The sequence below is a fragment of the Pristiophorus japonicus genome, chromosome 1 (assembly GCF_044704955.1).
Source record: "Pristiophorus japonicus isolate sPriJap1 chromosome 1, sPriJap1.hap1, whole genome shotgun sequence".
NCBI classification, from domain to species: Eukaryota; Metazoa; Chordata; class Chondrichthyes; family Pristiophoridae; genus Pristiophorus; species Pristiophorus japonicus.
Window position 1 is genome coordinate 414,746,373 of NC_091977.1, and position 20,421 is coordinate 414,766,793.

The 20,421-nt window shown below is 46.8% G+C and overlaps 1 protein-coding gene across 1 annotated transcript in view; it reads right to left on the reverse strand.

Annotated features, from left to right (window-relative positions):
- xkr4 (XK related 4) overlaps positions 1-20,421 on the reverse strand; it is a 489,059-nt gene that overhangs the window by 14,067 nt on the left and 454,571 nt on the right. The window lies entirely within an intron of this gene.

Here is a 20,421-nt window from a genome sequence, read left to right on the forward strand (position 1 = left end):
GAACTAATTTCCGTAATCGGCAGTGCTACCGTAAAGGTCTCCTACTACAAACTACCACTCTGGGTGGTACCGGGCGATGGTCCCACGCTGCTCGGCAGAAGCTGGCTGTGAACGATACGCTGGAACTGGGACGACGTCCAAGCGCTATTGCCCAATGACGACACTTCATGTGCCCAGGTCTTAAACAAGTTCCCTTCGCTGTTCGAATCAGGAATTGGGAAATTCCAAGGAGCAAAAGTGCAGATCCACCTAATTCCGGGAGCGCGACCCATCCATCACAAGGCGAGAACAGTACCGTACATGATGAGAGAAAGGATACCGTACATGATGAGAGAAAGGCTGCAAAGAGAGGGCATCATTTCACTGATCGAATTCAACGAGTGGGCAAGTCCAATTGTCCCAGTCCTTAAGAGAGACAACACCATCAGAATCTGTGGCGATTACAAAGTAACTATCAATTGTTTCTCCCTGCAGGACCCACTACCCACTACCAAAGGCCGACGACCTCTTTGCAACGCTGGCGGGAGGAAAGAAGTTCACAAAGCTGGATTTGACTCAGCCTACATGACGCAGGAGCTGGAGGATTCATCGAAGGGCCTCACCTGCATCAACACGCACAAAGGTCTTTTTGTTTATAACAGACGCCCATTTGGAATTCGATCAGTGGCGGCAATATTCCAGAGAAACATGGAAAGCTTACTGAAGTTGGACCTGTGCACTGTGGTCTTCCAAGACGACATCTTGGTTACAGGCCAGGATACAGTCGAGCATCTGCAGAACCTGGAGGAGGTTCTTAGTCGACTCAACCGCGTTGGGCTCAGGTTAACACACTCGAAGTGCGTTTTCTTGGCACCTGAGGTACAGTTCCTGGGGAGGATGATCGTGGCAGACGGCATCAGGCCCACCAATTCAAAGACTGAGGCAATCGAGAACGCACCGAGGCCACAGACTGTGACGGAGCTGTGGTCGTTTCTAGGACTCCTGAACTACTTTGGTAACTTCTTACAGGGTCTCAGCACACTGTTAGAACCACTGCACGCCTTACTACGAAAATGGGGATGAATGGGTATGGGGCAAAAACCAAGAAAATGCCTTTGTAAAAGCTAGAAAATTGTTATGCTCAAACAAATTGCTTGTGTTGTACGATCCATGTCAGCGTTTGGTACTAGCATGTGATGTGTCGTCATATGGCGTCGGGTGTGTATTGTAACAAGCTAATGATTTTGGGAAATTGCAACCAGTTGCGTATGCATCCAAGAGTCTGTCTAAGGCTGAGAGAGCCTACAGCATGATTGAAAAAGAATCATTAGCGTATGGGGTAAAGAAAATGCATCAATACCTGTTCGGGCTAAAATTTGAATTGGAAACTGACCATAAGCCACTGATATCCCTGTTTTTTGAGAGGGGATACATACTAATGCATTGGCCCGCATCCAGAGATGGGCGCTCTCGTTGTCCGCATACGACTACACCATCCGCCACAGGCCAGGCACAAAAAACTGTGCCGATGCTCGCAGCAGGCTGCCGTTGCCCACCACGGAAATGGCGCAGCCCGCAGATTTAGTCATGGTTATGGAAGCATTTGAGAGTGAGCATCACCCATCACAGCCCGACAGATTAGAACCTGGTCGAGCCAGGACCCCTTACTGTCCCTAGTCAAAAACTGTGTGCTTCACGGGAGCTGGTCCAGTGTCCCAGTGGAAATGCAGGAAGAGATAAAGCCGTTCCAGCGGCGCAAAGATAAAATGTCTATACAGGCAGACTGCCTTCTGTGGGGAAATCAGGTAGTGGTTCCCAAGAAGGGCAGAGACACCTTCATCAGTGATCTCCACAGCACCCACCCAGGCATCGTAATGATGAAAGCGATAGCCAGATCCCATATGTGGTGGCCGGGTATAGTTGCGGACTTAGAGTCCTGCCTGCACAGATGTAACACTTGTTCGCAGTTAAGTAATGCACCCAGGGAGGTGTCACTAAGTTTATGGTCTTGGCCCTCCAAACCATGGTCTAGAGTCCATGTCGACTATGCAGGTCCGTTCTTTGGTAAAATGTTCCTTGTGGTTGTAGATGCGTACTCCAAATGGATTGAATGTGAGATAATGTCGGCAAGCACGTCCGCTGCCAGCACTGAAAGTCTGCAGGCCATGTTTGCCAAGCACGAGCTACCCGATGTCCTGGTGAGCGAAAACGGACCATGTTTTACCAGTGCCGAGTTCAAAGAATTCATGACCCGCAACGGGATCAAACATGTCACATCTGCCCCATTTAAACGAGTGCCCAAAGGTCAGGCAGAGAGAGCAGTGCAAAACATCAAGCAGGGCTTGAAGAAAGTAACCGAAGGCTCACTGCAGACTCACCTATCCCGAGTCCTGCTTAGCTACCGCATGAGACCCCACTCGCTCACTAGGATCCCACCTGCTGAACTGCTCATGAAAAGGGCACTTAAGACAAGGCTCTCGTTAGTTCACCCTGATCTACATGAACAGGTAGAGAGCAGGCAGCTTCAACAAAGTACATACCATGATAGCGCAAATGTGTCATGCTAAGTTGAAGTCAATGAGCCTGTATTTGTATTGAGTTATGGACAAGGTCCCAAGTGGCTTCCCGGTACTGTTGTGGCCAAAGAGGGGAGCAGGGTGTTTCAGGTCAAACTTTCAAATGGACTCATTCACCGGAAACACTTGGACCAAATCAAACTCCGATTCACGGAGTATCCTGAGCAACCCGCATTGGACCCTACCTTCTTTGATCCCCCAACACACACACCAGTGGCAACCGACACAACGGTTGACCACAAAACAGAACCCATCATCCACAGTGGCCCAGCAGGACTCACCACACCAGGCAGCCCAGCAAGGCCAGCTGCAGAGCAGCCCAGCGAGGGCCCAACAGACAATTCACCAATCCCAGCATTTGCCCTGAGATGATCAACCAGGGCAAGAAGGGCCCAAGTTTGACTCACTTTGTAAATGATTACACTATTAACTTTGGGGGGGTGGAGGTGCGGGGACTGTTTTTATATATGTAAGCTTGTATATACTCTGTACAGCCACTGGAGTCCTAAGGGATCCCATAATCCCTTGGGAGCACAGGTATTTAAGGAGGCCTCACAGGTTGGAGAGGCACTCTGGAGACCTGCAATAAAATACTTTTGAGCTCACAGTATTCAGTCTGACTCTTTCTTCATACATAACAGAGATAATACAGCGACTGCCGTTACCCACTTCCAAAACAGCCCTACGATCGTTCTTGGGTTTGGTGGGGTACCAAAGGAATTTTATCCCAGGCTTTGCAGAGTGCGCAAAGCCCCGTATGATTTGATAAAACTGCAGGGTGATGACATTCGTCTGGCATGGACTGATGCTCACAACCAGTCCGTGGCTAAATTAAAAACTGCAGTGATACAGGCCGCATGTCTGATCCCTCCTGATCCCATTCAGCCCTTTCATTTAGAGGTTGAGGCCACAGAACAAAACCTCACTGCAATTCTGTGCCAAACGCGAGCTGATCGACTACAGCCAATTGCATATGCGTCTAGAATCCTGCAGGGGGCAGAAAAGACATTTACTGAATGCGAGCGCCACCTACTGGCCGTCTTCTGGGCGGTACCTCACTTTACTTTTATTATTGGGTTACAGGCTACAATCCTGCACAACAGACACACACCTCTGAAATTACTGATGAAACCTGGAGATTCGCTAGTTTCCTCGCAGCGCCTCAGCAAATGGACATTGGAATTTATGGAAAGAGACATTGCTACCATTTCCAAACCCACCACATTGCTGCCACAATTTTTGATCTATGAGGGGGACCTGCATGAATGTCCGTTACCCCTGATTAACTTTGAGACCCATCCTGTTCAGAAAGAACCTATGCAGGGTGCCCCAGATGTCTACATCGATGAGTCCTCATATCACATTGAACAATCCCCCCACACCGGGTATGCTGTGGTATTGCCAGAAAGAACCATCCAGCGAAGATGCAACAGACAGTCTTCACAACATGCAGAAATCGCTGCACTTCTAACCATTGTGAAGGAAACCTCAGATAGACTCCTGAATATTTGGTACGATAGTGCCTATGCTATAATCACCATGCTCTCCTTGCCCTATACCATAAAAATAACTAATGTACGATAGACAGTAAGGCCCTGGTCCATGGGCCCTGGTTATGCCTGCTCTGGTCATACCTTAAACAGCAATCTCAGCTCTGCTTCATAGGAAAGGTAGCAGCCCATAGAAAAGGGAGGGAAATTCCAGAGCAGACAGAGCAGCCAAGGATGCTGCGACTGATGGGGAGTTAGAGGTATGGATGTTTAGCGTAAGGCCCATGCTTTCGTACACCTCAGTAAATACGTTGACTATGTCCTGGAGTTCAGCCTCGAATTTGGGCAGACTCAGGCGTCGTCCGCGAACTGTAGCTCAACAACAGAGGTTGGGGTGGTTTTGGACCTGGCCTGGAGACGGCGAAGGTTGAACAGGTTCCCACTGGTTCTGTAGTTTAGTTCCATTCCAGCGGGGAGTCTGTTGACTGTGAGGTGGAGCATGGCGGCGAGGAAGATTGAGAAGAGGGTTGGGGCGATGATGCAGCCCTGTTTGACCCCGGCCTGGACATAGATTGGGACTGTAAAGGATCCGTTGGTAAGGATCACGGCCTGCATGTCGTCGTGGAGCAGGCAGAGGATGTTGACGAACTTTTGGGGGCATCTGAAACGGAGGCGGACGCTCCATAGACCCTCGCGGTTGACAGTGTCAAAGGCCTTTGTAAGGTCGAAGAAGGCCATGTATAAGGGCTGGTGCTGCTCCCTTGCCAGCACAGCACTGCTCCCCAGTCATCAAGATCCACGGCGCGGTCCTGGATAACGTGGACCATTTCCCATACCTCAGGAGCCTTTTATCAACAAAAGCAGACATTGATGAGGAGATTCAACACGGCCGCCTGAGGAAAAGAGCGTTCGAAGACCAGGCCCTCAAATCTACCACCAAACTCATGGTCTACAGGGCTGTAGTAATACCCACCCTCCTATATGGCTCAGAGGCATGGACCATGTACAGTAGACACCTCAAGTCGCTGGAGAAATACCACCAACGATGCCGCCGCAAGATCCTACAAATCCCCTGGGAGGACAGACGCACCAACATCAGTGTCCTCGTCCAGGCCAACATCCCCAGCATTGAAGCACTAACCACACTTGATCAGTTCCGCTGGGCAGGCCACATTGTTCGAATGCCAGACACAAGACTCCCAAAGCAAGCGCTCTACTTGGAAGTCCTTCATGGCAAACGAGCCAAAGGTGGACAGAGGAAACGTTACAACGACACCCTCAAAGCCTTCCTGATAAAGCGCAACATCCCAACCGACACCTGGTAGTCCCTGGCCAAAGATTGCCCTAAGTGGAGGAAGTGCATCCGGGAGGGTGCTGAGTGCCTCAAGTCTCATCGCCGAGTGCATGCAGAAAACAAGCGCAGGTAGCAGAAAGAACGTGCAGCAAACCTGTCCCACCCTCCCTTATCCTCAACGACTGTCTGAACAACCTGTGGCAGGGACTGTGGCTCTCATATTGGACTGTTCAACCACCTAAGGACTCATTCTAAGAGTGGAAGCAAGTCTTCCTTGTCCGAGGGACTGCCTATGATGGTGAGAGGATATAGTTGTTGAGCCTTGGAATGCTGTTAGCAAGGCCTCCCCAACAGATCACCTAGATTTAAAATCCCTGCAGCAGCAATACTGGTCATATGCTGTTGTAAGCACCTGGTATAAGGAAGACAGACCCCTTCCTCAACCGACAGCCTGGGCTCCCAATGCCATACTAGCCACTGCCTCTGACTCAGATGAGCAGTTGCTGATGTTCAAAAGAAAGCCAAATGCCTGCCCGGTGGTGTGTGTTCCACCAGAGGTGGGTCAGGAAATACTCTCCCTCTTTCACTCCCACCCCACAGCAGGACACTATTCGGCCCTGGTAACCTTCTACAAGGTAGCATCCACAGCTTGGTGGTCTTCCATGAGGGAAACAATAAACCAATAGGTGGCACGATCCTTTCGCCTGCACAAACCGAGCCTTGCTTCAAAGCGTGCCCTTACCTCAAGGGCCATGGATTCACCTCCAGATAGACTTTATTGGGCCACTTCCACAGGTGCAAGGCAATTTTCAGCATGCCCCAGTGGTGGTGGATCAATTCACTAAATGGATCAAAGCATTCCGCTGCTGCTACAACACCGCAATTACGGTAGCCAAAATACTATTGAATCATGTGTTTTGTAGGTGGGGAGTACCAGTACAAGTGGACAGCGATCAAGGTTCACACTTTATCAGTAAAATTTTTACCCACCTGCAGGAAATATTAGGGATAAAACACAAATTACATATTGCTCACCACCCCCAATCGTCTGGGGGAACAGGACCCTCAAGTTAATGTTTAAAAAATTGTGCGCGGACCACCCCACTCAATGGGCTAACATGCTGCCAATGTGCTTAATGGCAATGTGGTCCACACCTCATAGAACAACAGGGCTCTCCCCATATCAGGCCATGACGGGGAGACTCCTGAGAACACCAGGCAGCTAACACTAACAGGGATGAGTCCCCTGACCATGAAAACATGAAGTTCCAAGTGGCTAGAACAAGTGTTAGATCACACTGATCAGATCAATCGATTTGTGGCCACCAAATTGGGGAAGTCAAAAAGACAAATTAAAAGGTACTTTGACAAAGTACGTCCCTTTGTATACGAGGTGGGAGACTCAGTAATTATTCCAAATTATGGGGAAAAGAAGCTGCCTTTGAGCCTGGGTGGAGGGGACCACATACGATTATAGACCGATTGAACCCCGCGGTTTATTTGATTCAGTTACCAGAGAAAAAGGGCGTTAAGTACAAGAAGTGGTTTCACATTAATCAGTTAAAAACTGCCAAAGAGTAAATACTGCACTGATCTTGTTTCCCACAGACCATGATACAGATCCTTATGATTGTCAGGACGACACTGGCCACGACCGAAGCCGAAGATGGAGAAGCGGGAGCTGCAGCATGTCTTACAAACATCATCAATATGCTTCAAGAAGCGATGGTGCACTGAAGATACGGGAAGGGGAGGGTCTCCACTGGAGATGTTATTGTATTAAAGTAAATCCCCTACGTGTGGCATACACCTTATGAGTGGGGACAGAGACAGGCCATGCACTTTTTTCTCTCTCCCTCTAAGTTTAAAACCCATTATACAGCAGTCATCCACCTCACAGAAACATAAATAGCAGAGCTATCAGAACCGTTTCAATGTTTATGCTATGTGAACCCCGAGGAGATAAACCATATGAGGAGTCAATAAGGATATTTCCCCCTCAAGGTGGGAAGTCTATAAGAATAAAAGTGTTTCGTAATGATAACATTGATTCTGTATGTATATATATATATGTAAGTGTTAAAAGTGTAGATTATACAAAAAGACAAGATGGAAGAAACAAAATGGATACTTTCCCCAAGCTCGTGTCTCCTTAAGTCACAAAGGAAGCATGGCTTTGAAACTCACCAAACTAGAAACGATGTTAATTGGAAAGCCATTAACCTAATCAAGGAATGATACTGGCCTTCCAGACAGACACATATATGAGGAGAAGCCAATTAGGAATGTCCCTGGAAACAAGACCCAATCCTGAGGCTTTCTGAGAAAGAATGGCCTTAAGGATATAAAAAGTCAAGCCAAAGATTGCTGGGTCTCTTCTCCTTAGCACATGACAAAGCAGGAACCTCCCTCCACAGCGGAAGTAAGGACCAACGCCATGTGCTTGTGTTTTGCCAGAGGGAAGTAAAGTATATCTTTTTTATTGTAACATCATTGTATCCGTTGTAACTAAATAGATCCATAGGATTGCTGAGGAGTTTCTCTGATAGATGTGCATGTGTGTGTGTTTAATAAACTTATTCCAAATTGTTTTAAAAGAATTGGTCTTGCTGTCAATTTAATGCCAGAGATTTAGAAATCTTACACGTTACAACAGTGAGTACACTTCAAAAGTACTTCATTGGCTGTAAAGCGCTTTGGGACATCCTGAGGTCATGAAAGATGCTATATAAATGTCAAGTTATTTTATTTCTAGGAAATTGGACATGTCAGATTGCATAGAATATTTCCAATGCTTTTGAAATACCATCCAAAAAGATGTACTGAATTTCTATTTTTTTATTTAAAGTAGTGGTGTCCAACCTTCTGGAGTTGGGGCTGAGATAATGGGCAGAATTTTAACTCCCCAAAATACATGGGTTTGGTTCAGTTGGGAGGTTAAAAAGCTAAAAAATCTGAAACAGGAACCCAATCTGCCTTGAACCCGCCCACTTCCGATTTTAACGGAGGCGGGATGAGGTGCGGCTGACCAATCCACTTGCAGGAAGTTGTTCATTTAAATATTTGAATGAGGCTGCTTGCCTTCATTTTAAAAGTGATTCTATTTTTAACCATAGGCAGCAGCATTTCCCTGGCTTCGGGAAACCCGCCAGGCGAAAGGAGGCGATATCTATAAGCAGTGCTTATGGCCTAGAAGGAGCTCCCAATAAACCCCTGTCACTCCCCCCACCACGATCGGAGCCTCCCGACCACCATTTACTTCCCCCGACCACCATCTGCTCCCTGCTGCGATTGAGTACCCCCTTCCCGATAACCATCTGCCCCTCCCCACGATCAGACAACCCCCATGATAGGATCCCTCCATCCGTGATCGGAAGACCCGCCCCCCCCCCCCCCCACTAGACCTACCTGCTCTTAGCCCAGCTCGGCTGTAGCCTTGTGCTGCAGGAATCCCTCTCCCCCCACCCCGCCCATCCATCAATCAGGCTGGCTAAGGGTGGGAAACCTGCAGAAAAACATTGAAAGACGCCTGCAGTTAAGAAATGCAGGATGCTTGGAAAACCCATTCTTCCGGATTTCCCGACCTCAAAAGAGTACCCTCGTTCCCTCCCCGCCTCTGAGCTAATATCCAGCCCAATGTGTCACAACCAGTCAGTGGGCCACATGTTGCACAGAAATGGCAATCCTCACATACAAAAAATCTGAGCCTGCAAACACAACAATGTTACACACCTCCCCCCATATACAATAAATCCTTATTGGTGCAAAAAGGCTGATTCCTGATTGGTCTAAATGCACCATTCAGGGAATAGTCTTTTCTGATCTTCCAGGCCTGGGAAGTTTAAAAACGGGGACCCAGCAAAAGTTAAAAACAACTTTGTGTGCATGGGCACAGAGATGAACCAGCAGTAACTTTACAGACTGAATAAAAGAAACTGGCAAGATGAAATTTGCAATAATTTGGGCTTGAAATTTATCAGGATGTAAGGTCCGCCCATTTCTTGGCGGTATGCTGGCAGTGCGTCGTTTAAAACCGCTGGAATACTGCCGAGATCGAAGAGTGCTAGTTTGGTGAAACTTTTTTCGGCGGTATGCGAGTGGTGTGCAGTGGGTGGTATGCAGTATTATAGTCGATCAAGATCAACTTTCTTGTCGATGGACGGTGTGGCACTGCACTGTGCATGCGGGAATTTTCTTTTCTTTTTTTTCACAGATGCTTTTTCCCTGTGATTTCAGGGGTCAGGGGTCACCTGCGCATGCACAGAGAGTTGGAGTCGAGGGAGAAAGAGTGAGAAGAAGCAGCAAAGTGTTCGAGGGTCAGTTGTATTCATCAGAGATTCCAGAATCAAATAATATTGATAACAGATAATAATTATACAATATCAACAATAATAATACATATTTTATAAATCAAAAATCATATAATAAATATAATAAATATAAATATAATAGAAATGCTGAAAAAGAAGTCTAAGCGCAGGCACATCGAGAAGGGCGGGAGGTTGAGGGCACCCACCTTCGCCGAGACGGAGTTACCGGCCCTGCTGGAGAATATCACGGAGAGATACTCTGACTTAATGAAGGGTGGCCGTGGAAAGCCCCCCCCGCCACTACCCCAAAGGAGTACAACAAATTATGAGATGAGATCGGGGAGACTGTCTCCTTCCCAAGTACAATGGTACGCACTGGAGAAAGGTGTCGTAAGAGGTGGAACGACCTGGTGAGGGTAGCAAGAGTAAGTAATGATTTTATTTATGCAACCCCCATGTGCTATGTACCATGTAAATGTAGGTTCGGTGTCACATGGATGATATTATTTATCCCAAGGTTACGGCGATGTATTTGTGGTTTCAGGCAATGACAAGAGGATCAACCAAGTGTTTTGATGTGTGTGTGTGTGTGTGTGTGTGTGTACGTGAACCTGTGTGTCTGTGATATTAAATGGATTGAAGATTTTTACTTTCATTTGCTTCACTTTCTGAAGAAGACATCTGCAATAGCAGCGGATCAGCGGCGTACGGGGGAGGACCCCCAGCGCAAGAACCCTTGATGGAGATTGAGATCCGAGACCTATCGCTGATTGGGGATAGCAACCATGTCACCACCAGCGTTGGAGCTGACCCACCCACACAGATTGGTCAGTTCAATATAACCCTCGGTCTGTGTTGCGGTCCTGTAATGTCATGTAATGTAACTGCAATTGTAATGTTGGCCTCATGTAATCTAAAGTAAGTTTATTGCACTGTAATGTTGGGCTCATATGATGTACTGCAATGTTGGGGACATGTAACGCAATGCATACGTATATGTATATTGTATATGTATTGTCTGTCTGCGATATGTAATGCAACAGTGGTGGACATTTAAGTGAGACTGCGCTACGTCACTGTACTCATGGATGCTCCCTGGAAAGTAGGCACTCACTGCCATTATGCGCTGTGTATGGTCACATACGAGCTGCACATTGAGGGAGCGAAATCCCTTATGGTTTCGTTACACCTCCGTCTCCTGTAATGGTGCTCGCAGGGCAATATGGGTACAGTCAACAGCACCCTGCATCTTGGGAAAGCCGGCAATGCATGCAAATCCCAAAGCCCTCTCACTCTGAGCCTCCCTGGTCATTGAGAAGTTTATAACTTCCATCCGGCGTGCATGCTGTCGAATGCAGCGATGAGTAGCATGCTGAGAAATGCAGCATATGTCCACAGCTGATGCCTGAAAAGACTTGCATGCATAAAAGGAAAGTGCCACAGTCACCTTCCCCTCGACAGAGAGTGCAGTAATGTTGGTGGTACTGGGCTGCAGGTCTGCCTTAATGAGCTCGCAAATCTCATTGATCACCTCTTTCTGGAAGCACAGCCTACGAACGCACTGTCAATTGGTCTGGTCCAAGTATGAGCGCTTCTCCCTGAAAATCCTTTGGGGGTAAGGCCTCCTCCTCCTCATCAATCTGCGACCTCCTCCATTACCCTGATAATTCTGCTCAATAAACCTTCTCCCATCTGGATCCTGCATTCGACAAGTAGTCAGCTATATAGGCTGAGGTTAGTACAGGCCCCATTCTTTTTAATGTCGATGTATGTCTGCCCTTGTTGATAATAGGCTCCCGAGGTATGGAAAGTGGTCCACGTTGTCCAGGACTGCGCTGTGGATCTTGGTGACTGGGGGGAAATGCTGTGTGGCGGGGTCAGGTTGGTGGAGGACCTTTGTCTTACAGATGTTTAGCGTAAGGCCCATGCTCTCGTACGCCTCAGTGAAGATGTTGACTGTCACGTATCCAGACATGTTTATTGCTTGTACTATTACATATGATGTGCCACCAGAGGGCACTACTATGGGAAACTTGTACACCAGCTGTATGGTCACTAAGGTGTGCCACCAGAGGGCACTGCAGTGGGAGACTTGTAGGTTACCTGTACAGGTGTGCCAGGCTTAGTATAAAAGGTAGGCCACCATGTGTGATCCTCACTCTGGAGTTATATTAAATGGACTAAGGTTACTATAGTTCAAGTGCAATACTTTGCCTCATGGAGTCGTTATCAGAGCATCTAAAGACATAACAATTGGCAATGAGATTACGGATTTTCACGCGAAAATGGCTAACTTTGGTACGTTGCAGCAGTTCACCGATGGGGATGATTGGAATGCCTTTGTGGAGAGGCTTGACCATTTCTTCACAGCAAACAACCTGGCAGGCGATGATCTAGCCACACTGGCTGATAAGTGCAGAGCTATCCTGCTAACCAGTTGTGGGGCCACCGTCTATGGCCTCGTCAGTGACTTGCAGGCACCAGCGAAGACAACAAACAAGACGTCCGAGGAGCATGTAACGCTGATCTAAGTACGACTCAAGCCCAAAGAGAGCAGCCTCACAGCCAGACACCGGTTTTGCACCCACCGATGGTCTGAAGGCCAGGAAATCGCGAAATATGCTGCAGACCTCGGGAGGCTTGCGGCACCGTGTGATTTCAGCAAACACCTCACCGAAGCACTGTGGGATATCTTTGTCATCGGAATCGGCCACGAGGGCCTTCTTCATAGGCTACTATCTGCGGATACCACAGTCACACTGCAGAAGGCCATCTCCATGAGCCAGGCATTCATCACCTCGACCTGCGGCTCTAGGCAGATGACTCATCCTCAGGACTCAAACCCGGCAAGTACTGTGCACAGAGTCGCGCCTTTTAGAAGCTGGACTATAGAAGGTGAATCTCCTCATGGGAGAGAGAACAGGCCCCTGAGTCCCTTAACTCTGAGGGAGGCTAATCGGTTAGCACCATGCTGGCGTTGCGGAGCAAATCACCGGGCTCACCAATGTCATTTTAAGGACTATGTGTGTAAAGGCTGCAGCACAAAAAGCCACCTCCAGCGAATGTGTAAAAGAAATAGGACTCACCGTGTTGTTGAAGAGTCTGCAGAGGGCCATAAATCCAGCGCGGATTATGAAGACGTGGTCAGAGAGGCAGCTCAGCCCCACGATGAGGTGTACGGAATGTTTACCTGCACCACCGAGTGTTCCCCATTGAGGATGGAAGTCGAGATAGATGGCGCTCCAGTCTTCATGGAGGTGGACACGGGGGCGAGCCAGTCAGTAATGAATCAAGAAGCCTTTGAGAGGCTATGGGACAATCAAGCTGAATGACCCAAGTTGATCCCGGTTCAGGCAAAGCTGCGCACCTACACCAATGAACTTATCCCAGTCGTTGGTAGTGCGGATGTAAAGGTACTCCATGACGGTGCAGTGCACAAGTTACCCCTGTAGATTGTTGCAGGCGATGGACCAACGCTACTCAGAAGAAGGTGGATGGAGAAGATCCATTGGAGCTGGGAGGATTTCATCCCTCCAGCGATTGACATCCCCCGCACTCAGAGGTGAAGCAAGCCCCCACCCGAGGTTGGATCCGGCACCAGAGAGCAGACCGTTCAGCACGACTGCCTGGAGATGATCCAGCTGAAACGACCTAAACGCACCTTCCAGGCTCCAGTGGTAGGACTCTGGAGGAAGAAAATCGGATCCAAAGGCGACTTTCCAGCTTTGGTGGCGGAACCTGGGGAGAAGAGAATCACAGCAGTCGACATCGTGGATGGAAGAAAGATGGCGCCCAAACCACGAGTGCAGCGCTGAAGAAAAAGATGGCGGCGACCAGACCACGAGGTGCAGCGCTGATGGAGCAACACGTGGTACCAAGCGAAGAAGATGGTTGGGGTAAAGATAGTAAGGCTCTCTTAAAGGAAGCCAGCAACCCACCACACTTAAAGGGACAGTTCCACATTCTCAATCAATGCAACAGCAACTGTGAATTAAATGTAAAGCTTGTAATTGATGATCAGAGTTTTATACATGTAATAAGCAAAGAAAAGTCATGCGATTAAGATCAGAGCTACAGTTTATCCACAATGAGTAATGAAACGTTGTGCGATGCAGGATTTCAACTGTATTCAGATAATGTAGTGGGCAAACACCCATCGGGAGCACACAGGTCCAGTGGGCTACCCAATGCTGTAGCCTGCATCCCTGGGACCAGAGTGATGCAGCACGGAGTGTGGCCACAAGCAGCTAATATAGACAAGCAGAGCAAGCGATCTCAGGAGGGCAACGGCACCGGTATCGATAACCTGCCCCTGATTGGCTCCACCTCTCAGGCACCCGAAGGCACCAACCGCCACAAGCCTGAAAGAGCAAACTGCGCGAAGGCGCAGCCCCCAGACTCTATCGCCACCAAGGCTACACCCGGGAACGAAGGGTCACCCGCAATGGTTCTCCCAAATGGGACTGGGACCAAACCAAACAATGTCCAGGCAAACGAGTCAGCAGTTCCCTGCGCACTGCTAGACGCCTGCTCCACAGGGAGCAGCTGTGACCCAGGGCGTAAGGAAAGGACGGGGAGGTCACAGACATCTGTGAACCTGCCCGACGCTAGGAGCAACGGCAAAGGCCCCGAGTGCAGGCAACTTGAGCCAATCGGATTCCCACCGCCAGCACTGGGCACCGCGCCGCCACCAGACTACCTGGACATCATCCAGCAGTTCTGAAACTAGCTTGTCCTCATGCACTGGTGTTGACACCAGTACTGATTCCAAGTATATATCAAGGATGTATCTCATCAGTCAAATGTACTTGCCTCAGAACTGTACCACAAATGTAATGATGTAAATGCAATTTTTTTTTTCTGGACTTCAATATATATGAATGTAATGAACCACTGGTATAATCTATATGTGGGAGGGAGAGAATGAAGTAGTCATGGACAAACATTCTCGCAAACAGAAACCAACAGCACCTCTACTGCCAAAACACCACCTACTCACCCAAGATGGAAACGACCCTGTAAGGGACAACCAGATAGAGCTAAGCCCAGAGCACAGTCACTGTATGAAGGCAATTTGCACTCAGGACTTGGGGGAGAGTGATGTCAGGTATCCATACATGTTTACTGCTTGTACTATTACATATGATGTGCCACCAGAGGGCACTACTATGGGAAACTTGTACACCAGCTGTATGGCCACTAAGGTGTGCCACCAGAGGGCACTGCAGTGGGAGACTTGTAGGTTACCTGTACAGTTGTGCCAGGCCTAGTATAAAAGGCAGGCCACCATGTGTGATTATCACTCTGGAGTTATATTAAATGGACTAAGGTCACTACAGTTCAAATGCAATACTTTGCCTCATGGAGTCGTTATCAGAGCATCTAAAGACATAACATTGACTATGACTTGGAGTCCAGTCTGAATGTGCGCAGACGCAAGCGTCATCCACGTACTGTAGTTCGATGACAGAGGTTGGGACGGTCTTGGATCTGGTATCGACGACGAGGTTCAACACCGCCTCCAGTGCGCCAGCGCAGCCTTCGGCCACCTGAGTAAAAGAGTGTTCGAAGATCAGGCCCTGAAATCTGCCACCAAGCTCATGGTCTACAGAGCTGTAGTGATACCCGCCCTCCTGTGTGGCTCAGAGACCATATACAGTAGACACCTCAAATCGCTGAAAAAATACCCCCAACGATGTCTCCGCAAGATCCTGCAAATCTCCTGGGAGGACAGACGCACCAACGTTAGCGTCCTCGATCAGTCCCCAGCATTGAAGCACTGACCACATTTGACCAGCTCCATTGGGTGAGCCACATTGTTCGCATGCCTGACACATGACTCCCAAAGCAAGCGCTCGACTCGGAACTCCTCCATGGCAAGCAAGCCCAAGGTGGGCAGAGGAAACGTTTCAAAGGACACCCTCAAAGCCTCCTTGATAAAATGCAACATCCCCACCAACACCTGGGAGCCCATGGCCAAAGTCCGCCCTAAGTGGAGGAACTGCATCCGGGAAGGCGTAAAAAATAAAACTGGGAAGGTGGCTCAACCATGGCTAACAAGGGAAATTAGGGATAGCGTTAAAACCAAGGAAGAGGCATATAAATTGGCCAGAAAAAGCAGCAAACCTGAGGACTGGGAGAAATTTAGAATTCAGCAGAGGAGGACAAAGGGTTTAATTAGGAGGGGGGAAATAAAGTATGAGAGGAAGCTTTCAGGGAACATAAAAACAGCTTCTATAGATATGTGAAGAGAAAAAGATCAGTGAAGACAAATGTAGATCCCTTGCAGTCAGAATCAGGTGAATTTATAATGGGGAACAAAGAAATGGCAGACCAATTGAACAAATACTTTGTTCTGTCTTCACGAAGGAAGATACAAATAACCTTCCGGAAATACTAGGGGACCGAGGGTCGAGCGAGAAGGAGGAACTGAAGAAAATCCTTATTAGTCAGGAAATTGTGTTTGGGAAACTGATGGGATTGAAGGCCCTTAAATCCCCAGGGCCTGATAGTCTGCATCCCAGAGTACTTAAGAAAGTGGCTCTAGAAATAGTAGATGCATTGGTGGTCATTTTCCAAGATTCTATAGACTCTGGATCAGTTCCTATGGATTGGAGGGTAGCTAATGTAACCCCACTTTTTAAAAAAAGAGGGAGAGAAAACAGAATTATAGACCGGTTAGCCTGACATCGGTTGTGGGGAAAATGTTGGAATTAATTATTAAAGATGTAATAGCAGTGCATTTGGAAAGCAGTGACAGGATCGGTCCAAGTCAGCATGGATTTATGGAAGTGAAATCATGCTTGACAAATCTTCTAGACGTAACTAGTAGAGTGGACAAGGGAGAGCCAGTGGATTTGGTGTATTTAGACTTTCAAAAGGCTTTTGACAAGGTCCCACATAAGAGATTAATGTGCAAAATTAAAGCACATGGTATTGTGGGTAATATATTGACATGGATAGAGAACTGGTTGGCAGACAGGAAGCAACGAGTGGGAATAAACGGGTCCTTTTCAGAATGGCAGGCAGTGACTCGTGGGGTACCGCAAGGTTCAGTGCTGGGACCCCAGCTATTTACAATATACATTAATGATTTGGACAAAGGAATTGAATGTAATATCTCCAAGTTTGCAGATGACACTATGTGTGAGCTGTGAGGAGGATGCTAAGAGGCTGCAGGGTGACTTGGACAGGTTCGGAGAATGAGCAAATGCATGGCAGATGCAGTATAATATAGATAAATGTGAGGTTATCCACTTTTGTGGCAAAAACAGGAAGGCAGAATATTATCTGAATAGTGACAGATTAGGAAAAGGGGAGGTGCAACGAGACCTGTGTGTCATGATACATCAGTCATTGAAAGTTGGCATGCAGGTACAGCAGGCGGTGAAGAAGGCAAATGGCATGTTGGCCTTCATAGCTAGAGGATTTGTGTATCGGAGCAGGGAGGTCTTACTGCAGTTGTACAGGGCCTTGGTGAGGCCTCACCTGGAATACTGTGTTCAGTTTTGGTCCTCTAATCTGAGGAAGGACGTTCTTGCTATTGAGGGAGTACAGCGAAGTTTCACCAGATTGATTCCTGGGATGGCAGGACTGACATATGAGGACAGACTGGATCAACTGGGCTTGTATCCACTGGAGTTTAGAAGAATGAGAGGGGATCTCATAGAAACATATAAAATTCTGACAGGATTGGACAGGTTAGAGGCAGGAAGAATGTTCCCGTTGCTGGGGAATTCAAAAACAGGGATCACAGTCTATGAATAAAGGGTATGCCATTTAAGACCGAGATGAGGAGGAACATCTTCACTCAGAGAATGGTTAACCTGTGGAATTCTCTACTGCAGAGAGTTGTTGAGGCCAGTTTGTTAGATATATTCAAAAAGGAGTTAGATATGGCCCTTACAGCCAAAGGGAACAAGGGGTATGGAAAGAAAGCAGGAAAGGGATACTGAGGTGGAATGATCAGCCATGATCTTATTGAATGGCGGTGCAGGCTTGAAGGGCCGAATGGCCTGCTTCTGCACCTAATTTCTATATTTCTATTCTGTGTACGGTACTTGCTGGGTTTGAGTCCACAGGATGAATAATTTGCTTGGTGCTGCAGGTCGAGGTCATGAACACCTGACTGATGCTGATGGCCTTCTGCAGGTTGACTGTGGTGTCAGCAGATAATACTTGCGAAGGAGGCCCTCGTGGCCAATTCCTATAACGAAGATGTCTCGCAATGCTTCGTTGAGGTGCGTGCCAAAATCATACAGTGCCACAAGTCTCCTGAGGTCGGCAGCATATTTTGCGATCTCCTGGCCCTCAAGTCTGCGGTGAGTGTAGAATCTGAGCCTGGCCGTGAGGATGCTCTCTTTTCGTTTTATTTGGTTACGAATTAGTTCAGTCAGCTCAACGTATGTCTTACCCTTGGCCTTCGTGGATGCCAGCAAGTCCCTGATGTGGCGGTAGACCTCAGGCCCACAACTGGTCAGCAGTATAGCCTTGCGCTTCTCCGCCGATGCGTCCATCTCCCCTGCCAGGTCTTTTGCCACAAAATATAGCTCAAGCCTTTCCATGAAAGCATCCCAATCATGACCCTCTACGAAGTCGTTTAGTGTGCCAAAGGTAGCCATAAATTGCGTGAAAGTCCGTATGCTCGTCGCCAGTTGTTATGTCAGTAATGTACCTATGAATGACTCCACGAGGCAATGTGTTGTACTCAAACTGTAGTTACCTTGGTCCTTTATTCGTAACTCCAGAGTGAGGCAACCGCATGGTGGCTCCCCTTTTATACAACCCCTGCCACCAGGGCAGGAAACCCCGGTCTCCACCAGTTGCACCCTCTAGGGGTGCCAGCATAGTATGTACACAGTGTAAACCTTATTGATAGTACATCAGGTAAACAAGTCTCTATCTTATGCAACTGTACAGTGCCTACACAGAGAGTATATCTATAGTCTGCATATATAACATTTACTAATACTAATTTCTTTAAGTTCCTCATTCTCGTTATACCCTTGGTGCCACATTATTTCTGGAATGTTATTTGTTTCTTCTACTGTGGATAGATACCAAGTATTCATTTAATGTCTCCTTATTATAATTTCTCCTGCATCTGCTTCTAAGGGACTCACATTTACTTTTGCTAATCTCGTCCTTTATACATATCCACAGAAGCTTTTACACTTTCATATTCTCTTTTCTCTTTTTTCTTCAATTTCTTGGTCACCCTTTGCTTAATTCTAAAATCTTCCAATCCTCAGGCTTATTATTCTTTTTGGCAACATTATAAGCCTCTTCTTTTAATCTAATACTATCTTTAAATTTTCTTGTTAGCCACGTTTGGACTACTAATCCTGTGGTGCTTTTATTCCTTCGGGGAATGTATATTCATTGTGAATTATGTATTAATTCTTTAAATGTTTGCCATTGCTTATCTACCATTATATCTTTTAATCTAGCTTCCAAATTTCCCTTAGCCAACTCGCCTCTCATAAGTACTTAGTTTGCTTTGTTCCGATTTAAGATCAAAATTTCTGATTTAACTAATTCACACTCAAACTCAATATAAAATTATATCATATTATGATCACTCTTCCCCAGAGGCTCTTTTCCTACAAGGTTATTTTCTTCATTACTGTTATTTTACTTATATGAATTTTATTGCGTCCCTGCCCTCGATTCAATATTGGTTTCCTTTGGATTTCCTACATGCTATCCTTTTCTTTTACTGTAAATACTTACACAAAGTAAATATTCAACATGTCCGCCATTTCCCCATCGTTATTGATAATACAAATTTCAATTTTTCAATGGCCAAAATTGCTTCTGACCACCCTCTTTTTCCTAATGTAACTAAAAATTCTTCATATGATTTTGATATCCCTTGCAAGTTTCTTTTCATACTTCCTTTTTGTAGCTCTTGCTGTCTATTCTGTGCCTCTTTGCTGTTCTTTTGTAGTTTTCCCTTTCGCCAGGATCTGTGCTATTTTTTGCATGTTTTTACTTTAGTTTTATGCTGTCCCTTACCTTTTTGGTCATCCATGCAAATAGAGCACTTGCCCCTCAGGGGTATAAACTGGTTCTGTATCAGATTAAATTATTTTTTGAACATCTCCTACTGATCCTCTGTCATTTTACCCATTAACAGATTTACCCAGTTTACGTGGACAGTCTCTGTCTCATCACATTGAAGTCAGCCTTACCTAAATCTAAAATCTCTGTAGCTGTTTTGCGTTTCTCCCTTTCAAACTGTACGTTGAACTTGATCATGTTATGATCACGTTTGGATAAATGTTCATGTACAGTTAGGCTATTAACTTAATCTGACTCATTATTCATTACTAAATCTAATATGACTTTCACCCTTGCTGCCTCTGGGACATATTGTTGTTGAAAACTATCGCGGACACACTCAAGAAATTCACTTCCTTTCTGACAGGTGCTAGTCTGCTTATTCCAATCTATATGAAAGTTAAAATCCCCCATTAAAACCACTCAGCCTTTACTACATGCTTCTTTAATCTCTGAATTTATACAATCCAGCACTTAGCACTTCACAGCTGCTGCCAGGGAGCCTATACATAACTCCCACTGCAGTCTTAAATCCTTCCCTATTTCTTAATTCTACTCATAAAGTCTCCACTGCCTGCTTACCTCTCTTTATATTCTCTCTTATCACTGAAGTGATTTATCCTTAATCACTAAGGCTACTCCTCTCCCTCTGCCATTTTCCCTATCTTTGCTGTAGACTTTATAACTTGGTAAATTTAATTCCCAATACT